We start from the raw sequence: 24,556 nt of genomic DNA on the forward strand, positions 1-24,556 counted from the left end.
AGCATGAAAAGAAGCATCTTCCTGGTCACCAGTCAGCACAATTAGTGTGTCCTAAAGACTTTTCTCACATATTCCAAGAAGGAAACAGAAATACAGCCATTGCATTGAGAAACCTTCTGACTGATGCCCTAAGAGTTATTGTCAGGGGTGAAACTACCGGTGTCTAGCAGAGATTTGAAGTTAGGAGAGGCAGTGAGGAAGTAGAATACGGTGTGTGAATGCCTCAGATGTATCTAAAGCTTGCAAGTAGGTTAAGGAAAGATGACTACTGGAGGTTACTTATCTTCTTGGGTTGGTTGTTACAGCCTGAATGACTTTCAGCTTCTGGTGAAATGTGACTCTCAACTATTTTTGAGTGGTTAGGTAGGTGATACAGCCAGCATATTTTTCATCTCAATTAAGTTAGAATATTAGAATCTTCTATTTCACATTGTCAAGAAAATGTGTGAAATTGTTCAATGAGATTTTTCTACCCTGTAGCCTTTAAGTCAAGGTACACTTCTTTCTGCTGACTTGCAGATTTAAACTCACTCATTCCTGTATGTAGAAAAGTCACATTAATAATGTGTTAAAGCTGTCACACAGAATGTCCCAAGCATGTCCTTCTTTCAAAGAATCACAAAATCACAGAAAGGCAGAGATGGAAAAGGACCTACATCATCTGCCTCAACACCCCTGCACAAAGGAGTGCCTGCTAGATGAGACTTATTAGGGCCGTGTCCTGTCAGGTTTTAATATCTCTGAGGATGGATGCTCCACAACCTCTCTAGGCAACCTCAGTGCTCAGTCGCTCTCACAGTAAGTTTTAGGTGGTTTTTTTGTACATTTAAACAGACTCCCTGTATTTCAGTTTGTTCCCATTGCTGTTTATTCCTTCACTGGGCATGACTGAGAAGAGTTTTGCCCTGTCTGCTTTACTCCCTCTCATCTGGTATTTATACACACTGACAAGATCTCTCCTTGAGCCTTATCTTTTCCAAGTTGAGCAGTCTCAACTCTCTCAAACTCTCCCCACTTGACACATGCTGCAGTCCCTTACTCATCTTCCTGCCACTCAGATTGTCACAGACAGGCCACTGCTTTTAGCAGTACCCACATATATTGCTACCAAAGCCCACATAAAAAGTACTGACAGTGAAGTCTTGTTCCTTCTTTCTAGTTGACCAGGACTGAAACTCACTAGTGAAAATACACGTCTTTACTCACTGAATTTGCAAGTACATTCTTATTCACAGCTTCTTTGCATATCAGCATGACCTCTACGTACATGTAACACCATTTTCAGACTCTGGGTTCTCTACCCAGAGGCTGGCTCACACACACAATTTTTCCATATGTGGGTCTCCTCCAATACCCCTGCTAGTTCAGGCTGAAGTTCTGTAGTGAATCACATGTGCACACATACATACACACGTGTACAGACATTGGAAACAGGAACAGAGCTGGGTATTTCCAATAGCTGGCACTTAGATCTTTCACACATACATACTCACCTTGTAAAACAGTCCTTCTTTCAGTTTCATTGCTATCTACTAAATATGTTAAAATTAAATGCTTCACACATTTTAATGGGTTAATGCTACTGAATAGGTAAAGGAATGAAACTGGGTGAAAGCCCTTGGGATTCTGAAAAATAAAATAGCCTCTTAATGTCCAATGCTCTGTAACACTACAGTTAATTTTGTCAAAAGAACAGCAGTGGATTTTTACTTACAAAATGAAACAAAAATTGCAATATTTTTAATCTGTAAAGCCTATGTGGTCTGAAGCTGACTTTTTCCCTCACAACTTTTCTAAATTGACAAGAAGAAAATTCCCTGGTTTAGTTTGCAGTGCAACACTATTTTCACACTGCTAAACTGCAGCCAACATACCATCAAAGCTTCAAGAGAAAGCCAGTGTGCCAGGTCTTTCTTCTCAGTTTAATATCCCTGACAGTAGAGAGAATATCAATGACAGCATTAAATGTCTTCTGGCAGGACTTTGCTAAATCTGGAAAAAAAAAAATAAAAAAAAAGTCTAACCACTCAGTAAAAACATGCATGAATCTTTAAAGTCAGCACAAGAAAAAATCTCCTTATGTGCAAATTGTGCAAATTGAAACATGAAATAATTGAAAGCTCTTTTTTTTTTTTTTTTTCTTTTGGTAACTTCTTCTCTAATGGTTAGTGATGAAGCAAAAGCTAAATGTGAATAAAATACACAATGGCAGAATGGATAAAGCAGAAGGTGATATGTTAATTTTAGGACAGTTTTGAATTTTTAGTAGATACTTTTTATAGTATTTAGGGGATACTGAATAAAATGACAGTAAGAAAGTGGCAGATATTGCTCTAATAACTCCCTTAACAGCTTTCTGAGGAGCACATTGAAAAACACATTAAATTTTGAAGAGGGCTGTTAAAACTCCTTCTGCTGAAAAACAGGTAGTTATTTTATATACTGATTTTAATGAACACAGCAAAGTACCAAACATGAAAAAGTCATATACCCTGGTTACTATATCTGGTGTAAAGTTAATGATTTTTCCAGTACTGGCAATCTAGACAGGAATATAAAGATACTCAGTAGAACTGCTAGTGGCCTAGTAGGTCATAATGTAATGTTTAGAAAAGTGTTCTGTCCAGGACCATCCATTTGTTTTCTGCCTCTTCTTGTTATTCCTCAAATTCTCTGAGGAGGTCCAGGAATAAATTGTAGCCCAGACCTGGGAAATATATGTATTTTGTTTTTGTATCAAAACTCAGGAGTTGGTTGCTTTTATATTGTTGGAAGTCAGCTAGATTATAATAAAAGAACAGTATGGGAAGATGACCCTGCATGAAAATATAGTGAGTCTTGAGTGCAAATGTTGTCAAGTATTTAAATTGCCCTTCTCAAGTATTTATTCAGAGCTCATGTTCACAGAGCAGGTGAACATATAATTGCTAGAGACTAGGCAAAGACAAAATACCAAGAACATTTTTATAGGTAAAGAAGATTTTTTTTTTAGTCTCAGAGTTGCTATTGTTGATGAGGCTGTTGCTGGTGATACAGATTTATGGTCAAGACACAGGTTATTTACAATGTTATTGTAAAATAACACTGCAGTGTTACTATGATTTACCATGTAGTTTATGCAAAATACCAGGTGGTATTTTGCAGTATCTGGGGAAATAATGCCGCCGTTCCCTGTAGCCTTCTGACAGTGACAACGATTTATGATGTCACCTGAAGATGAGAAGTTATGGAGTAAGAAGAAGGCCTTTAGTCATATCTCTTCCCCTGGCATCCCACTACCACTTACTGTCTTGACATCCTTGACTTAAAGTATAGAATAAAATGACCTTGCATGGCATGGGCACCATTTTGCTATTTTGGTGGGAAAAATTGAATAGAAACATTCATATAACTCATTAACATTATCCTTTATGATTTCTTGAAGCATTAAGGACTATTGACGTATCCATTTTTACTTGCCTAAATTAGCAGCCTGTTCAGAAATGAGGTACTTTGCAAAATGAGGAACATTTCAGGTGTTATTCTTTAGCAGCACAGTAGAAATATACATCTTCCCTACTAACACAAATTTTCAGAGACTTGTTTAAAATATGCTAGACTAGAAATAGAAGGGGAGTCAGTAAGAAGCTAGGGACAAATAATATTAGAAGGATCTCTGCCAACAATGTCAAGCAACAAATTATAAAGTAGCAGCAGGTAAAGGTGAAATTCTTTGGTATTTTTAGGTAGCTAAACAGATGGTGTTCAGAAAGTCTGAACACCTAAACTCTCTGGAACTGCAGTAATAGTCCACAGAAATAAATATTCCTAAAATAAATATACAACCTTATATTTTCTTCAACTAGGAGGGCAATCCTTTGCTAAAAACGTGAGTGAAGCTAACCGTGTTTAGGCCATATGTTTCTTATCTGACTACCTACAGTAGTCTCTCAAATCCTAATAAACCTGTTTGTTAATTTCAATAGAAACCTCAGGTGCAGACGATGTCTTTATGCACTAAAAACTTACTTTCTAGTTTGTGCACTTATGCATCACTCACATCGAGTGGATCACCTGCAGCTCCCACTGACTTCAGAACACAGGTTGAGGCTCAGTGCCTCTGAAAATCAAGTCACTAACCAAGCAAATTTGACCTAGTGTGCCTTTTTTTTTCTCTTAAGAATTTTTATTGAATTTATTCCCCAGTAATGAGAATATTGTGAGTTTGTCTACTGTGTGCACACAAACTCATAAGAAGACACTTGCACTCTCATCAACTTTTCCTCTTTCTTCCTCTTCCCCTCCTCCAGCTCCCCCCACAAACAAAAGAGCAAACAAATATTCTTCTTGAGGTAAAAAGCTCTTATTCTGTCACTTCCAGAAAAGGACAATGAGATAAAGTGTGAAGGAATGAAATGGCAAGTTTCATGGACAAACAAATATGCTTGAAGCACAGAGACAAAACAGTGTGATCAGCCTCATCTGTGAGTATTCTCCTCCTCACTGACATCTTGATGCTGGCTGTTTTGAGTTTGCTTGTACTTTACTTTCCTCCTTTGGGACATATCATTTGGTTTGGTCTAAGTGCAGAATTAGACTGTATGACATATACTTAAGTTCTTTAAATTTAATTGTTAGGTCTAATATTCTGTGGTTTTGAGATCAAGAGAGTTCTGGTTACTGAGTTCCCTTTGAATATGCAATATAGAATTTGATGGTGTCTTGTCCTGTATGAAAAGAGATTGATGGGGAATGGCAGAGGTGCTAATTCACAGCCAGATATACCTGCGAGGGCTGCGGTGGCAAGCAATCCAAGCTCCTTACCTTGACTGTCTGACAAAATTTATTTTTCCAAACATATGGCTATCATTAATCTACCCTGAATGAGTTACTTATGTCCTGAATGGGATACTTGTTCACTCCTGACATGTTTACAGCTTAGAATATTAATATAAACTGCTTAAAGAAATTTAGGAAGCTGACGCAAATCTGCTGGTAGACTAAGGAGGACCAACTCCAATGTTTTATTTGCAAACTGTAATGGCACAAGAGTGAATACATATTCTGCTTAGCGATCTCTGTTGCCAGCATGGTGCTTTGTCAGATGGAGCATGGCTTATAGCAGTATTCATCTGAGCTGTGCCAACCGATACATTATTATGTATAAGTCAGTTCCTGTGAATTCCAAATACATTCCAAGTAGATGTATTAACTAATACACACGGGTTTTGATTAAATTGCAGGGGGAAAAAAAAAACAACAAAAAAACCAAATCTTGAAATACTAACAGTTGTGCAACAGAAAGTGCTTAAAAATTAAAAATGCTTTTCACAAAAAAAGAAAATGAAAGTCTTATTTTCAGTACTGCTTTTAAAAATAGAAACTACTTAAATATATTTTTTTCACGATGCACTCAAATGTATAAAGAACATAAACTTTGTTCCAGATACAGTAGTTTTTTCTTTTCTTTAAGAATATGTATTAAGCTCAGTCAGCTTTTCTTCAGCTATTCAAATAACTTAGCTGATAATAGACATCACAATTTTATGGAAATGACGAATGCTATAATCTGAAAATAGGCTGTCAAGTGTAGGAAAGATATAGTGGAGCTATAGAAATGTTATTTCCCACTAAAAAATTCTCCTGATATCTTTATGTTAATGGCTCAGAGTGGATCAGAGATCTGAAGTCTTTGAATTAGTAGATTACCATTAGGACTGTACGAATATGGGAATCTTCTATTATGAATCAGACATTTGAATTTCTAAAAGGCATTTTATTTCCATTTAAAATCACGGTATACTCTAAAAAGAAGGTTTAACTGTGTTTATTTCTATTGCTTCAAGATTTTTTGGAATAAGATCATTGTTCCACAATCTAGTTCTCACAAGTAAAACCTTGGTCTTGATCCAATCTGTATAGGCTTCATACATTAGCAAAACTGAACCAACTTGATGGATTTGTGATCTAAGTTAATGCTTCTCATAAGTCAAAGTATTTCTTATCTCTTCGAATCTGAAAAACAAATTCCATTGTATACAGTTGAATTACCATCACCAGTATAACTAACCTTGTGTATGACAGGTGTGAAGCTGTTCATCTCTGAATAGGCTGAGATTTTGACTTAAGACATTTTAATTAAATCACTTCATTGATCGAGTAAGAGAAGAGAAGACAATCCACTTTCCTTTTCATAAAACTTTATTACTTCTATAGTTATAATAGAACTAAAAGCAATGTAAATCTCATCACTAGTAGTAAAATGCAGAGATATGCCTCACAATTAGATCAGGATGAATATTGTTGAATTGTTAACTAAAAAATCTGCTGAAGAATTTTGCTGAAATGTCCAAAATTCACCAGGTAATGCTTTTAGTTATACAAATATTTGTCTAAAATGGTTCCTTCAGAGTAAAGACAAACAGCATACTGCCAAATAAAACACTATCATTACACAATTCCGCTACTAACTATACAAATACAATAACCTTTAATTACAGGACAAAGAAAAGATTACAGTAAAGGAATTAATACAGTATTGTAGGTGATTATTGATGGTGTTTGGTCTAATATGTGCACTGCTAAGCACAGAAATTGGTAAAACATAATAATTACTATTCATAATGACAAAAAATAATAAGGACATTTATTTTTATTTCATACAGTTAAACTCTGACAATAACTTAATTATTAGTATGTTCTTGTCAATAAACAAATAAAAATGTAGTTAATCATTGATTCTAGCTGAAGCATATGCTTAAGTCACAACGATGTAACTATTCTAGTTTTAGCAAAAGACCTGTTTAATCAGAAAATATTTGTTTTAGTCTTACGTCTTTTTCTTCTTTATTTGGTCTATATAATTTTTAAGTCAATCTGTTCCATGTTTTTTCACCTCATAATAGACAGTACTATGAACAGATGATAGCACAGAAATACATTCATGCACGTTAAGTCAGAGAAACTGAATTTTCTTCCATTTTTTCATTTGCACTTGTCTTCATTTACTGCAGTCCTTTGTTCCTGTGCCTCTATTTTAATGCAGGAAACAGATTTCTTACCTGATGAACCAGCAGTGACAAACCTCATATATTTTAATGCCTGAACAACTCTTGGAGTAGTGATGAAAACTGCCATTTCCTAACAGGTGTTTTCCTAAGTCTAATGAAAAAAGAAATTTTGCATATGGATTTATAGACTGCTAAGACTTAGTTGTAGCTTTTTCTTGTTCTGTTTGAAATGTATGAATAAAAGCATCAATGCCAATAATAACTGAATAAATTGATTTCTTCCTTATTTTCATATCTATACTTAGAATTATGGGGCAAAATAACTAGTGTTTAATTGCTAATGCCTCAAAGCATCTAAACCATTAACTGTGAGCAGTCAGCTAATCAAAATTTACTTTACAGAGAACCATGAGATCCATAGACACATTTATGATTGGCTAACACAAACTTACTACTATAAAATATCCTTAAAACTAGTGTTCTGACTCTTTCAGCCATACCGTTTGCTCAGTAAGCCCCAAACTACAACATTTACTATGAAAGACTTCTATTCCAATGTCAGAAATCTAGGTCAGGCTCCATATTAAGGGAAAACATGGGAAAATTTAGCTAAAATTAGAGAGTAAAGGAGATACACAATCAGACAAAAGCAATTACAAATCACTGGGTTCCAGGAAACCAGTGTTGTTTTGTTGTTTGTCCAAGTAAACAACCAAACAGGTGAGATAATGTTATTGAAAATTCACTTTTCTGATTTTATCTTAAGAGCAACATTATATCACATCTACAATTATACCTGCTTATAAAATACAGAAAATTATCTTCTCCATGAACACAGATTTCTTCACAGAATTAAGTTTCACTTTCATATTTAGTACACACTAAACATAAATTTAAGAAATAATGAGTAGAGTTCAAGAGAGTGTGTGGAGAAATACAGAGACTCATTTGTTAGGCAATAACAAGCACATAGAAATGATACTTAATACTTTTGATAGTTTAGACCTTTCAAACATTTACATATGTAAAACTCTACTTCTGAGGATATCACTGCCTCAAGAGAAGTTCAAGAGAAATGGAGTAATAACACCTTTAACTTCCTAGTGCAAGAAGAATTTTTATCTTCTATAATATCTATAAGTCTTATTGGGAACAAGTATGTAGTACATCTTACATATTCTAGTGCTAACTCAGCTGATTTCAAATGACCCTAAAATCACATAATCTTAGCACAAAAGTGGGTGAGAAATGCTTAAACTCTGCCATACAAAATATCTGTCATTCAAAAGATGGTGCTCCAGGGGTGGCGTACCAAGCAGCACAATAGAGAGGAATAACCACTTTCCTTCATGAGCTGGCCACGCTCTTGCTAATAGAGCCCATATGGGGTCAGGCTTCACTGCCACACAGTTGCACTTCTAACTTGAAACCTCTTGAAAGTAAGTACCACATTCCAATACTAACTGGGACTAGGTGAGAGTCCTGTTTTTTTAAGTGACTCTTGCTGTCCAAGAGGTAGTTTAGATGTCTATGCAACTTTAGTTATCAAAATGAGTAGCCCAACTAGGTTTCTTGATGTTAAATGTGTGTCAAGATCATGACAGAGGAGGTAAGGTAACTAATGAAGTAAACTAGGGTAAGTCAGTCTCAGATTCTGAGTAATTATTTTTATATATTATGTAACTAATCCTATTTCATTTTTTTCACATATGAAGAAATCGTGTAACATTGTTTGTCTTCTTTTAGATCTCACTTCAGACACATCTTTCTGGTAATGATGTGGCTGTGAACAAAACATTTACATGTGGCTCATTGGCACTGCACAGACAAAGTTTATTGCTTTTTGTTTGAAGGGAAGGGTGACAATTGTGCTGCATTCTTAATTATGCAGTATCTCACTTGCTACCCTGACAAAAGTTGCAGTTGTAGTACATAATGTGACATTTTCTAGCTCACAGATGGCTTATATAATTGAAATAACTTGCTGCAAGTTCTATGAAGAAAAATGCCTAACAACTACCAACCCAAATTTTAATCCCTGGTGTGTCATTGCTTAGTTAGGTCAATGTAATTATACAAGAAAGCAAACCTGGTCTTTGCTTTCTTCACTAAAAGAATGAATCTAATTGTTAATTAAATATTTTAGACAATATTTAATATTTTTCTTTCCAGGTCACTTGAAACACCTCTCTCTTGAAATTTCAATATAAAAACTTCATTCTTCTTTCAATGTCATATGAACAAATTACACATAGTATCCTTACTGTCCCTCTTCTACTTGGTGCTCTCAACAAAACTAAATGTAAACTCTGAGATAAATACTTGTGAGAAGGGAGAAATTTCTTCCTCATGGGGACAATCAGGCACTGGAACAGGCTGCCCGGAGAGGTTGTCAAGAGTGACTGCACAAAGACCTGAGCAACATGATCTGACCCTCTTTTGAGCCTGAGGCTTGATTGGATGACCTCCTGACGTATCCTCCAATCTGCATTACCCTATAAGACTACGAGCAAACTGGGAATGCTAAGTATATATTAAAAGAAAAAAAAAAAAAAAGGTAACAACAGGGATTAATCAAATCTATTCCTTGACTCCTGAATTGAGTTGACCATGTATCAAGTGAACACCCATCTTTTTTATACTCCAAATGAAAATAGGTCAGAAAATTGAAAAGCTTCAAGTAGTCTAAGTTTGGGAATATTTGTCTGGAGATTTTGATTCCATTTATAGCTGTGTATATATCTGGATTTTTTTTTTCTAATTATTACTTAGTTTTGGTTTTTTTTCAGCCCATCAAGTAAAAAAAAAAAAAGTTTTCTTTTAAAACAGAAACAAAGAGAAACACTTGAAAACTACTTAGAAATTTATGAGTCAATGTCTATTAAATTGGAAGGATAGTAGTCTGAACATCTTAAACATATGGGACTCTTTTATACAGTATAATCTAACAATAGATGAATTGAAAGATGGTTCCTTCCTCTCATACATGGACAAGGACAGCAACTAATTAAAACTCATTTGCTATAAAAGATTTATAGTTATGGAGATTAAAATGACTAGTCAAGATTTTTGAAGAGATTGAGTTTTCCTTTTTATAAAGGGATTAATAATATAAGAAACTGAATTAGCTATAAAATGCAATGCTTTTGAATACATGCAACAGTATTGAAATAAATGGGAAATGTTTTACTGAGATGGATTAAATTTGATTGCATAACAGGAATAAATGTGTGTACTTTATTCCTAACTATACTGTTTTTGAGTACTTAATATGGTTCACTATACAATACACACAAATACGACTAATTCTTTCCATAATGTTAAAAAAAAATCACTTGTCAGGAAATATCCTGTCATCCTTATACATCACAGACACATTTATATTCTTGGTTCTGTCATTGATTCAGGTCCTGTGTAATTGTTAAATTAGTATGCTTTCCCCCCTGACAGTGAGATATGTAATTGTCCAGCTGAAGGCTTGGTTTACCTGAGTATGACTACTTTGAACATATTTGTAGTGTCAGAGACATTGGCTAAGATACTAATGGAATGCATCTTAAGGAAAGGTGTGCTCCTCAAAACATTCAGTAGCTGGGACAAAAAGTTATAGCACGAGAAAAGAGAGGTAAGTAAAATGATTTTTTTTTTCTTCTTCTCCCAAGAGCTAAACAGTAGCTTAAAACCAAGGTTTGTATTATAATCCTTTGCTCAGTGATTTTTCTGTTAACTCAGTTCACTTAAATACAGATCTCTCATTTGCTTGGTTGGAAATCAACAGCTAGTGCTAATAATGCCCAAACCAAAACAACTCTCTGTAAAGAATTAAAAAAAAAAAAAAAAGTGTGTTTAATACATCCTGTTGCTACCAATGTTCATTTAAAAACATATGTAACTTATAGTGTTGCTGTGTCTTTCACGTGGGTATTTGTGATTGTACTGACATTTTTTCTTTCATCGGTAGTAGACTGCCCACAGTGACACTCCATACAATGCTATTTTTTATACAGCCTTAGGTACCTCAAGAAAATACTCCTAAAGCAATACTCACTTTTTCAAAAATATTACTGAATATGTGCATAGTAATGTAGAAATCAAAACAGAAAGGCTGCTGGCTGGTTAACTTCAAGAATTTTATCTTTTTTTCTGCTATTAGAATTTATAACAAATCTTGATAAGAAGAAATATAAAGTACAAACTAAATCCTTACAAATATAAAACATGCTTGCAGCATAATAATATACTAGAATCCTTCCCTTAGTACCAAATCATAGCAGTATAGAACATTTCTAATTAAAACCCACTGTAGTTAAAAATATTAACAGCATGTTTTCGTATATTTTAAACAGGTCCAATTCTTTTTTAAAGCATCAATAACATATAACAGAGATACATGAAAACCTAAGTAGAATTGCTTCTTAATTACATGTTTTAACTGAGATACAAGTGTCACCCTATGGTAATTTTGGCATCTTGAAATAACTATGCTGAAAATTCCATCTTCAGTTATTATTAATTCTACTGAAAATAAAGGTTTCTGATTACCATAGGACAGAAAGACACAATGTGTTTAGCTACAACCACACTGCTAGAAGGAAAGAATGCAACACCACTCTGGTTTTAAAAATGAGATTTCCTCTGAGTTCACATACCCTTCAAGCTAAAATGTGGTTTGATGCCTCATGGTCAACTCATGTATTGAGGATTAAGTTAATTAAGAGTTGCCCTAGTCTATTAAGGCTCCCTGTAGACTAATTATTAAAGTGCCTTGGACCATTACAAACCTACAGCAAAAGAAAGTCACAAAAAGGGTTGCTTATGTTATGAGCACTCCAGTACCCAATAGATCTTTTTTTGCGCTAAATAATTTCCAAAATAAGAAGATTGCCTACACCTCTGCTTTTCTGCCATCTAAGGAATCGAAAAACTTACCAACAAGAAATCTGTATATTCATTAGTGTTTCTTTTTTCTTTTTTTTTTTCCTGTATTCACATTCACATGCTTTTATGACTTACCAAACTCCTTATAAGTCCTCATTGTAATTCCCCATCTCCGTTTCCTTTTTTTTTTAGATTGAGTTAGCAGGTATACAAGGCTTAGGGATTTTAAAAACTCTAATTATGAAATAAAAAATATGTAAAATCATTAAGCATAATTTCTTACAGAAGTGCTGAAGCTGTTTACAAGGTCACTGTTTAGAAATAGCATGTATTTATCCCATGTATTTTTTTCTGTCCTATCTTTTAAGAAATCATAAAAACAGGCAAGTGATTCTATTATCTCACCCCTGTTTCACGTCAATGTATCTCTGCTCATTTCGTTAAAGGTTATCTTAGTTTAGAACCATGTCACAGTGAGACAAGTAAAACCAATGAAGTGATAGAAGTGATTACATGGACAATATTCTTAAAATCTGATTTTATTTACCATATCTATTTATTTCCTCTTAATTCTTAACTGAACTGAATATCTCCCAAGAGTAGGAGCATTATGTCTCTGACAACTGATTTTCCGCAATTGGGTTGACTGTACTTGCCTGCTAGCCACACAAGATTATCAGACATTTCAATAGAGGCAAGAAGGGCAATTCTCTGTGCTCTTCAAAATCTGCCTTTGGATTTCCCGTAATATTTCTAGTCATAGGTACAGCTGATGAGGCCACTCAGCAGGAAAAAAGGTTGAGTAAGTAATTATGTGGTCTTAACTGGAACACTCATCTTCGATTGTTATACCAGAACAGAGAAACAATCTTGTACATACCACAGTACACTAGAAGTAACAAGCTTCGAAAACATGGTTCAGTATAATTGACTTATTCTTGTGCTTTGCTATTGTACTGTGTGATTCAGCAGTTCTGTTAACTTTATAAATATGGACCATTTAAGATTGTACCATATGGTACAATAGACATGAGAATGTCATCTCCCTCGCAGACACACACAGTGAACAGAATTAAAATAATTTTATTTCATGGCCTGACTATTTAATTGGGGACATATAGAAAGAAACTATTTAAAATACAAATTACTCTTCAGATCTTTCTATAATATCGTTTTATCATTTAATTATTAATAGTCTTTGTTAATCATAAATTATGTATTATAAATTATGCTTTTCCAGTTTTAAATAGATATAATATCTGACTGATTTGACAAAAATAACCTCCTTACATTTAATTGTGGATTTGCATAAGTTTGCAGTAGAGAAATATTTTACAGTAGTTCATTAATCAATGGTGGAGACAAAAGCTACAATAGTACAGCTAAATAACGTAAGACTATATTTAGTAAATTACAGCTATCTCTGAATGCAATCATACATCCTATTGAAACTATTTCCTCCAGATTTAGAAGTGTTGAAAGAGTTACCCAGGACAATTCATATGATAGATCTGTGGAGTGTTATACAGGCAGACCAACATCTGACAAATCCAGCGCAAAATAGAAATTTAGAATCAGAATTGAAATAGAAAGAGGGACTTATGAAAAATGCAGGTGTTCTAAATGCAGAAGATCGATTCTGAAGGCTTCCGGTGAGCTACTATATCACAGTAATTTTACCACAATCACAGAATGGCTGAGGCAAGAAGGCAGCTCTAGGTATCGTCTTGTCCAAGAACCCTGCTCAAGCAGGGTCAGCTAGAGCAGATTGTGAAGGACTTCATAAAGTTGGGGGTTAAGTATCTCTTTCTCACATCTTTATGCAACTTGTTACAGTGCTTGACCACTGTCTTTTGTTCAGATGGAATTTCATGTGTTTTAACTTGTGTCCATTGCCTCTTGTTCTGTCAGTGGGTACTACTGAGAAGGCTCAATCTCTTAAACCTTCGTCTTCTCATGCAACACATACTCCAGAATCTTAATCATCTTCATGGCCTTTTTCTGGACTCACTCCAGTGTGTCTGTTGTACTGGGGAACCCAGAAGTGGGTACAGCACTCCAGGTGGGGCTCACCAGTGGGAGGTGAGAGGGGAAGAATCATCTGCCAGTGCTCTGCTTAATGCAGCCCAAGATGGTGGATGCTGTTGGCCTTTGCCACAGGGGGACATTGCTGGGTTATGATCAGCTTGCTGTGCACCAGTTCTCCAGTCTGTCAAGGGCGATCTGAATGACAGTACAGTCATTTAGTATATCACCCTCTCCTGTCACTTCTGTACCATCTGCAAACTTGCTGAAGGTGTCCTCTGTCCCATTGGTCATGTAATTAATGAAGAGGTTGAACAGAATTGTCCTGTGTTTCAATCCCTGAGGTACACAACTGACCTCTAACCTGGGTAACATCATTCAGCCAGTTTTCAATTCACCTTACTTGTGGATTATCTAAACCATGCTTTATGGGATTGTCTATGATATCAAGGGAGACTGCCAAAAGCTTTACTGAAGTCAAGAGTGATTTCCTCTTTGTAAATCTGTGCTAAATATTCCCCTTTGTAAATCTTTGTAAATAGTCCCACTTACCTCTGTTTTCCTTTTTTGTATGTTTCCTTTTTACATTGTAGTTCAGTTATGAACTTCTTGATTATAGATGACAGCCTCCTGACATCTTTCTTTAGTTTTCTGAACATTAGTATGGACATCTATTGAGTCTAGAGGAGGTAATCCTTGAATATCAACCATGTCTCCTGAAGTCTCCAAGGTCATATCCCATGATAATCTTCCTAGTAGATCTCTGAAGTGGGATCCTGAAATTTAGAGTTGTGGTCTTGCTTTTTGTTTTGTTCTCTTCCTTTAGGATTCTCATCTCCACCATTTCATGGTAACTGCAGCCAAGACTGTCCCTGACAATCATATCTTTTACCATTTCTTACTTGTTTGTGAGTATAAGATGTATCAAAACACCTTTTCTTGTTGGATCCTGCATCAGCTGTGTCAGGAAGTTGTCACCAATGACCTCCATGAATTTCCTGATTTGTTTGTTCCCTGCTGTGTTGTCTTTCCAGGAGATATAAGGGTGGTTAAAGTGTCCCATGAGGACCAAGGTCTGTGGACATGAAGCTGCTTCTGGTTGGTTGGACAATTTTGATCTCAAAGTTCTCATCTGGCTACTGAGCTCAATGCATTCCAGCGGCTCTTACATAAAGAGCAACTCAATGTCCTTGCCTTCCTAACTGTCCTTCCTGAATAGCCTGTATCTCTCCAATACAGCACTCCAGTCATGTGAGCTATCTTACCACATGTCCATGATCCCAATAAGATCATAGCTGTGTGTGGGGCTAGTATTGCTTTCTGTGATATTTCTAGGCACCATGCACACAAAAGAATGTGGGGTTAGTGTTGCCTTAATTAATATTTCCATGCAGCAAGGACAGCACTGGAGCAAAAGTGGAACAGAGTTGGTATAGGCTAGTAAGTCCAGATAGTGCCTTCATTGTTCAACAGTAAAAGAGGACAACCTGATCAGAGAAGCTGGAATTCCCTGAGCCTGTGGTCTGGTCTGAGTCACTCTTCCAAAGAAGACCTGTTTCCTGATAGCTTCCCTGATAACCTTGGCCATATAAGTCTTTGCATGTTCAGATATTAAGCTGAGCCCAGTGTTAGTGAATTACAGGATTTGTTCTCATTTCAACCAGGATAATTCTACTACTGAAACAACCCAGATAATTATAATGCCACTTCGTATTTGTTACTGTACTCTTATTTGGTGATAAACTGTTTATCTTTAAATCTGTTGGCCTGGTGTCTGTTACCATATCCCAAATCTGTAATTTGACAGGGCAACCTTAAGTCCTTTCACCCTCCAAGTGCAGAGACTTCAGCCTATCAGTTCATTAACATTCCAGAGTAACATAAACATGATGCATTAGTTTCTAAAATACTGATCATATCTGAATGAGGCCCATTCTTAAACACACAACGGTTTTAAATTCATATACATATATATATATATATATATTTGTCTGCATCTACATATTCTGCAGGGTTTAACCTAATATCTATCATCCTTGTGTTCTGGCTTTGTATAGAACCTGTATATCCTAGGCCAGATACATAATGGGTCTTCTGTAGTTGTTAACAACAATAATAGTAATAGTGAATTATGTGGCAATGAATTGTCTCACTCTTTTTTTTTTTTTTTTCATGACAGAATAGCTATGGTTTTAATTTCTTGCACTACAATAAGTGTACATTTGCCATTTGTGAGGATATAACAGTGGAGATGTGATGTAACACTGCTGTATCATATGTGTACCTTAAAGTCTCACACATGGCAGTTTGGTCAAATCACACAAAGCCATAACAACTCTGAAGGGAAAAAAAGAAACCCAAAAGGAGAAGCAGAAAAAAGCAGAAAACAACAAAGAGGGGGGGTACTTGTCTACTGTTAGTGATAGTAGCCTATTTCAGTATTTAAATGAGTATAGAGTCCCTGTTTTTAAAACCTTTATTTTTTTTCTTTCCAGAATGTGCTGTACCTCTCAATTCAATGATCCAGCTTGTTACCATAGGAACAGCTGAAGAATTTCAGGTTTTGAAGGCTGACTCTGTTATAGTTTCTATATATGGTTTCAGGAATAGATCTGACCTGATCCTGTAAAGGGATGTCTATGACTGTCAGACCGTTCTGACACCCTGTAAAACTGCCTATATGCCTAATAATTAATAAAGAGAGAGATGTGAAAGAAAAACCTAGTGATTAGAGGAGGAAGGCTATCTAGTTAAATGAAAGACTATGGTGGATCAGCAAATCAAATGAACACAAAAGAATATAACAGGAAAGACTTGGAAGAACTAGCAGATTTCTAAGCAGTTTTCTAAGCATGTTGATGGGACATTTTTCTGTTTCCTTAATTTTTAATAAGGTCCCTATATTTTTTTAGATCCTTAAGTTTAATTTCAGCTAAACAATATTCATAGTCAGATAGTTACACATAATGTTGTACTCACTGCCAGCTGTTGCACTCCACATTTATCACTTTTGAAAACTTGGAGAAAAAAAAGTAAATGTGAAGAATGGAAAAACACAAATATGCATTCATTTTCCAAAAATGTATTTAAGTCTTTAGGGAGATATTAGGTTTAGGATTAATGCACTTTTCATCCTGATAAGGCAGCCAAGCAGTCACTGCTGCCCTGATTGGCACCAGTTGGGTGGAGAAGGATCAGCCTTTGTAGCGCCATGGAATGAATAATCTGTGTTGCTGAGCTGGCATAGATGACTTGACCCAAGAATTCCTCACTAGCATGACTATTTGTCCTTATTTTGCTTTAGGATTTTATACCTTTCTGTGCTGTTATTTTCCCTACTAAATTCTTCTGCACCAAAGAATTCCATCTTAGCAACCCCAGCTCTGTAATTTTGCCTTTCTTGTCTCTCCACAGACTTTCTCACTGTTCTTTCTTAGCAGTGTGAATCAAGGTTGAGCAGCTGTGTCTTATCAGAGTTGATCCTTGGAGTCTAGGATCATCAGCCACTAAAACACAGAGAAATGGAAGGCTTAGAACAGGTAGTTACAACACTCTTTCCCAAATTATTTGTCAAGTAGATGATGGAAAACACAAGTGGGGAAACAAAGGAGAAGTAACATTTGCCTTGGAGTGGAGAAATGAAAAAATGTTCAGCATCCATTGTTATCTTCAGAAACATTTGGTCTCTTAGACTACCATCATAGTAAAATCTTTAGCAAAAATATATTGTTCTCAAAAACAAGATGAGACAGAATATTAGGAGAAAGGTGGCTGAAAATCACTAAGGATAAAAGAGAGGAAAGCTGATCTTTATTTTGGAGTTATTTGAAAGTTATATGCAGATTTTTGAAATTTAAAATATTAAAGAAATAAATAAATAAGCCAAGCTTACAAAGCTAAGTGTTAATGATTTATGTCAACAGATCCTGTGACAGATTAACATCATGGTTTTGTGTGACTCCTTATCTCTTATTTTGTTTATTCTTAGTGAAAACTGTTGTTCTATGTTTGTGTGTTTGTGCTCTACGTGAGTTCAGATAAAAATTAGGGGAAAGGATGGGAAATATTTAAATATTCTTTTTTAAACTGTTTTATTAAAATATTCAATGTGAACAATACAATTATATGTCAGGAGATATGAGTTATGATTAGTCAAAACTTGGATTTCCTGATTTTTAGCTCAAGACACTGACTACTCTGTTGACTACATTGCCCTGTGTTTCTGTTTCTTTGTTATGCTGTGGCTTATCCAATCTACAGAAATGGCATTTCCCATCAATGGTCAAATCTTCATAAACAAGATTTTCTAAGTCTACAAAAAAATGTTAATATTGCTGATTATACTTGGACATATGGCACAACTTGTTTTTAATTTTTAATTTTTTGAATTGTGTCAGGAGACCTTCAGGCAATGTAATAATTCTAAAGAGATAGTAGGGCTTCACAGAGACATTCCTGAAGGCTATTGTTGACTCTTGGATTGACAAGTAAACTCCTGAGGTCTAACATTGTCTGTTGTATAGTTAGATAGGGCTTTAAACTTTTCTGAGTTGTTATATCTGTCTGTAAAAATCTGACTAATCTTCATCTGAGGAGAAATTTTAAAATTTTGAAGTTTAATTCAGCTACTGCAGAATTGTTCATCTGCTTTGAGACCTACAATTTGAGTTAATGTAGGCAGTCATTGTAGGGATAACATCATATTACTCTTCTTCTGGACATGTAAGAATACAAGAAAAAAATAAGGATATATTCTCAGGGTAATCATAACGGTGATAGAGAGCACCTGAACATCACTAGGGTCTAATGGTCCTGCAGTCATACTCTTCATTTTTCATGGATCAAAGCAGCAGCTTTTAAAGCGGCTGTTGCTCTTTTGCTCCTGCTATAAACTCCTACCTACTGCTGCTGCCTCTCCAATCAGCTATCACAGTGAAAATCTCCATGAAAAAAATGCCTTTCATGTGATTTTCTCACAAAGTGACTCTCCATGCAATTTTTGATAGGAGAAAGAATCACTGGGGACTGTATAATATCAGCATGGTGAGCACTACCAGCAGTAACTTTGCAAGTCCTTTCATTGCTCTTTTCTTATATTCTGATAGTTCTCAGCAGTAGCACCCAGTAACTTTTGAAAATATGTAGACAAAAAATTCCAAGCAATGGCAGAAAGGAGAGAGTTTTCTGTACCATTTTAGCTAATTAAAAATCAGTTAGAAGAATTTCCCTTAAAGAGGGGTTCAGCACTTAAGTCCAATAATGAAACCATGAGATAGTACCTATGAGAGGGACTGAACTTGTCCTATGATGTTGAGATTTTTCTTTCATTTACATCAGTAAATTCATTAGTTTGGTCCTTTCATAAATTCTTTCTAGGGAACTACTTTAATGCTGACTGCTAACTGATTGCAATTAAATAAATTGCAAAGTAGGTGTGTCCTTCATTAATGAAAACTGCAATTTTACTCAAGTTTGAATTCTCTGCCGATCATCTCAGTCTCTCAGTGTCTATTCTTTGTACCAAAACTAACATGAATTCCCCCGGACAGAAAATTAGTAATTTTTCAGTAAAAGATATGTGTGTTTTTACATTATTTATATATTGCTGAACAGAGTTCTGATTAAAGTCCGAATCTATTTTTGTAGTACAACTGAATGCTAAAAAGTGGCCACCTTTTAATTTCTTACTTCTGTATCTGATATAGCCATTCATTTGTCTTGCTGCAATTGAATTCAACACTTCCTGGAAGAAACATCTCCTGTGGATGGTCTTTTGCCCAGATCTGACCCTAACTCCTATTCAGTTATTCATCAATTCTTCAGTGTCAAAAATAATGGAGAACAAATCCAAAATCAACCTTCCTTAGGAAAATTCCTTTTTTTCTGTTTTTATAGATTGCTTTAGAAAGTGTCTGAAGCTCACCTGAAGGAAGAGAAACTTTGACAGGACTTTTGAAGGGAATGGAAATTATTTTCCTAGAAAAAAAAGGTCTACATTTTCTCTAAAAGCTGTCAGCAAGTCAATGGATTGAAGACCTCTCTTGCTGGGAAGAAGATGGACAATGAGATTTGTCACTGAGCTTGTCATTGATTTAATTCATTGACTTGTTGATGTAGGCTGGGTAGAGAGGCAGCTGAGAAAGAGGTTAAAATCATAAAAAAACTAAACACTTCTTAGCATTTTATAGATTATCTGAATTCAATATATTTCTCACATACATATAGGTATCAAAACATGGAGGGGTCCATATTGCTTATACATATGTATATGCAGAACCATCAGCTGCTGTCAAATTCTGACAGTTTCCTTTAAAGGAATGGCCAGTGAGAACTTTGTCTCACATAACTTTGTGTGTTGAGTGTCTAGGCTGAACTACACATCTGGGATCTCTAGACAGTAAAGACAGAGTGGCACTTCTGAAGGTGCGTCATTCAACCTACATTAAACTTCGGTCTCCATAGAGAACTAAGTGCTAAGTATGTGTCTTCACTGTCTGTTGAGAGAACCTCAAAGATTAGCTTGCACTAGTTACCTAACTTCTTGATGGCCACCTTTAAGTAAGATGAATCCTGTTATCAGTATCAGTGAAGGAGTCGTACATTCAGCATATGTATCTGAGATGGATATACATTTGTCTCCCAGAAATACCTATCTCTCTCCATTAATGTTGAAAGAGTCTACATAGCTTAGACTAAACTTTCAGACATCTAAAGTTTCAAGTAGTCAATTATTACCCTTAGTAGTAAACCACAAAAACACACCAAAATCTGATTTTGTGGTTGACCTTGCCCGTTTAACTAACTTTATTATAGTGTTGAGAATTAAAAGAAACTGTTATTTCATTACTGATATAAGCCCTAGTGCTTAATATTGACCCAGACAAGACTGTATCTTGCTACTATTGCCTGATATATTGTTTATCAGGTTGCCTACTGTTTTTGTCAATGTTACCTGGGTTGGGTTTGGGGTGTTTGTTTGTTTGGGATTTATGTTTTAGTTTGTGGGTGTTTTTGTTTGGTTGGTTTTGTTTGTTTTTGTTTTTGCCTTACAGTTAGGATGAAATCAAACCAGTTTTGAAAGACCAAGGTAGCTTTGAATGTAAAGGGTTTTATGGCATCTCTTTTCATATTCAGACATTAACTGCTTTCTAGAAGTGGGCCAGAGATGCCTATAATCACTTTCACAATAGCTGTGTTGTTATTAGTTGAAAGCTGAGTAAAGTCTTTTGTCCATGGTGGATTTACTCAAATGAATTGAGTGCAGGATTACAAATATAATCTTTATTCATGTCAAAAAACATTATGTTTTGATTCAAATGGAGCCTAAATCTCTGTAAACGACTTTGATCTTGACATGATACAAATTATTTTGTTCACTGTAAAATAAATTATTTCCTAAAGCACTATGAAATCTAAAATAAACAAAAGAATCCAAATACATTCCCTCCTCCCTACTACCATCTGCTCCCTCCCCCCCCCGCCCCATTAATATGGTTAAGTAATAATAGCTAGGGGTGTGTTTTGCCTATATGGAAAAGCCTGTCTTCTGATCATCACATTCTTCTCGTCACATCATGCTGTGGCTTAAACAAAGGCTAGTCTCCACTCATGAAAGTACATAATAGGAAGAGGTGGTTACATCAGTGGCATTACCAATAAATCAATAGTAAGTACTTAGCTATAAACAATAAAATATTCTGTCCAAGACACAAAGAAAATAAAACATACACTATTTATTTCTAAAGAAATAGCTCTGGCTTTTCAGGAATGAAGGATAAGAAAGCGTTCTGTATTCATTGGTTCTTGAATCAAGACTACGTTGTGTGCTTAAGGTTGGTCTTGCCTCTAAAAAAATTCTCAAACTTGATTTAAATATTTCTTATTTTATCATTAAATATCATAAAAGTAAAGACTATTGTTTACATATAGTTTCCGGATTAGCTATTAACATCATATCTTTTTTGCTAAATAGAGACTCTAGCACTTCTTAGTCTGTTTTTTGATAAATTCATTACATTTGGTTTATTACTATCCTAAAGGGCAAAATGTACAATCATAAAACATTTTGAACACTTCACAAGGTTTTGGTAACTCTGAAGTGTGGAAATAGGTTAGTAACAAGATAGTATAAATGGTAGCTTTTGAGGATTGTGAAGCAGGTGTGTTGCATGAAGATAATTAATTTAGCAGAGATAAGCCCCATGCAAGATGGCTAGGTTGAACTCCTGAGTGATGCAAATAACCTCAAGTCAGCACTATAAGTAGAATGGTGCTCAATGGCCAGTCTGGCACGCAGATGCACAAATAGTATAATGTATACTATAGTTCCGGGAGCATTAATGTTGAATTCACACAATTAGATTCACAAATAATGTAGGCCAGTCGTGATCACTGAATCTCCATGCTGCACAGATGCACAACTAGCATAATATACATGTTACATGGATGCACAAATAGGAAAATACGTGCTATATACCTGGGCAAATTATACTATTGGTCTGGGCATATTCATTGAGAAACTCTCGCAACTAGATCCACAAATAACGACGTTTATTAAAGCAACAGGTCCAAATTCTTTTAAATGCTGTTGATAAATACACTGTCTGCAAAAACACACTTTAGTTAAAATAAGATGATAGTTGCAAGGAGTACTGGTACCACATATATATAAATTCTAAGATGAGTATATAGCACTATTAATACAATTACAACTACAAGCTTGAAGTCTGAGTGTTCCAGGGAAAACTTGGTATAACTAAGTGCACAAATCTTACCCAAGGGCATAATCTTGAGGGCAAGGAAGGTTGGCTCAGCTCGTTGACTTGTTCCAGAAGTCCCAGTATGCTGTTCACTTGATTTCTGAGTGATGGTGTCTTCCCCCCACTCTTCCTCTATTGTTCAGGTATTTTAGACTATTTTCTATGTTTAGGTGGAGCTTGAGTGACTCTAGTCATACATACATTTGTGATTGATTGGTTTAGAAACCCTTGCTTTGATTTTTAAGGTAAAAATCTCACTACACATGCTTGAAGGCAGGCCAGAGGTGGGTATCCTTTGAGATGGAGGTGTGTTTTGGTATTATAATGAGACTGTAATGAGCAAAATTAATCCATTGGACAAGTTTCTGGCTCAGTAACTAGCATTTTGGACAGAAATTAACATTTATCCTTCTTGATTGACAGCAGGTATACCTTATCTTCAAAACTGACAGCAGCTATAGCATCTGGTTATTATACCTGTGCCTTGTTACAGCAGTGCCCGGCCATGATACCTTCATATCACGCTGCTCTCTGTATCTTTTCATTCATAGTACACTGAGCTTCCTCAGGCACTACCAATTAAGAATGCAGGCCAGGTGTGTGGGGGTGAAATCATACAGAGCAGATTTCTTCCCCACTGTGCAGCTGCCTTACATGCTGAAGATGTGGAGACAGCTTTATTACCAATAAGTGTGTTCTTGATAATTAGTTTCAATAATTTGCCCTTTCAGTAATTTTTCCACAAGGGAACACAGTTTCTGGAGTATTAGACACTGCCATAATGCAAATAAGGAGTTACGGTAACAATATAGAGATGATACTTCAATAGCGACAACTGGCAGCACTGTCTGGTATCAAAAGGCCAAACTTCTGGCATTCTGCTCAATGAAATCCATAACTTCACAATTGAAAAGCCTCCAAAAATTATTAAAATTTGCATAAATAAGTAAATTAGTTAATATATACTTACGTAAGTTATGTACATTAACCTTTGTATGGAAAATATATATAAAATCAAGTGAGTAGTAGAAAATAAAATACTACCTTCCAGAAATGAAGTTTGAAAATGCTGACAAGAGTGTTCACCTCTGCATATTTTTTGGAAGGAAATAAAATCTTATTAACTGTTACAGGAAAAGTAATGTGAATTATCTTAGCTGCTGTCTTAAATCTTAAAAACTAATTTGTTAGTAGAATAATTTGTTAGAAATAATTTCAGTCTTAAGTGTTAGAATCCCAACTAATATGCAATCAGACCTAGTGGCTTCAATATCAAAACCATTTCTTATGTTGAATCTTGAGTATATTTTTTGAAATAAAGCCAATATTTGATTTGAATATTTCATCATTCATCATCAGGACAATTATAACATAGTAGAACTTTATCTTTTTTTTTTTTTTTTTTGGGAGATCAAAACAATTAAATAGCTACTTGCAAGCTTTTGCTTTTTATAGGTCATAAATGTCCAGAAAATATTTCTGATACACTTGGATATTCTAGAACGATCTTTTCTTTTCTCTTCCACTCTTTTTCCACAGTCCTTAGAAATATCAAAAGAAAAAAAATCTCCTGCACGCAATGTCATAAGCCAAAGTTTAATATTCTGAAAATTACAAGATATATTTCTGAAATTAGATCACAGAAATTCAGCAGTACTTTCTGTACAAAATGTTGCGTCAAAAAAAATAGGAATTATTTTTCAAGGAATAGCTAAGTCCTCTAGTTGTTTGATATTCATGCCGATTTTAAGTCAACAAGGACATCATAAAAGAAGTGTGATGATGGCACTGGCAAAAGGCAAAAAGACTGGTAATTAATATATAAAGTTTAGAAAAAAAAATCAATTTATTCTGTTCCTGTCCATCACCTGCTGATTTCTCCTGTTTCATTTATGGTGGCATTTA

At 35.2% G+C, this 24,556-nt stretch overlaps 1 long non-coding RNA gene across 1 annotated transcript in view; it reads left to right on the plus strand.

Annotated features, from left to right (window-relative positions):
* The window catches only part of LOC135579465 (uncharacterized), a 45,320-nt gene that overhangs the window by 11,676 nt on the left and 9,088 nt on the right, over nt 1-24,556 (plus strand). The window contains exon 2 of the long non-coding RNA XR_010472615.1: nt 4,361-4,463. This is a non-coding gene — a long non-coding RNA (uncharacterized LOC135579465). The remainder of the gene's footprint in view (nt 1-4,360; nt 4,464-24,556) is intronic.

Source organism: Columba livia, chromosome 4 (genome assembly GCF_036013475.1).
Source record: "Columba livia isolate bColLiv1 breed racing homer chromosome 4, bColLiv1.pat.W.v2, whole genome shotgun sequence".
NCBI lineage: Eukaryota > Metazoa > Chordata > Aves > Columbiformes > Columbidae > Columba > Columba livia.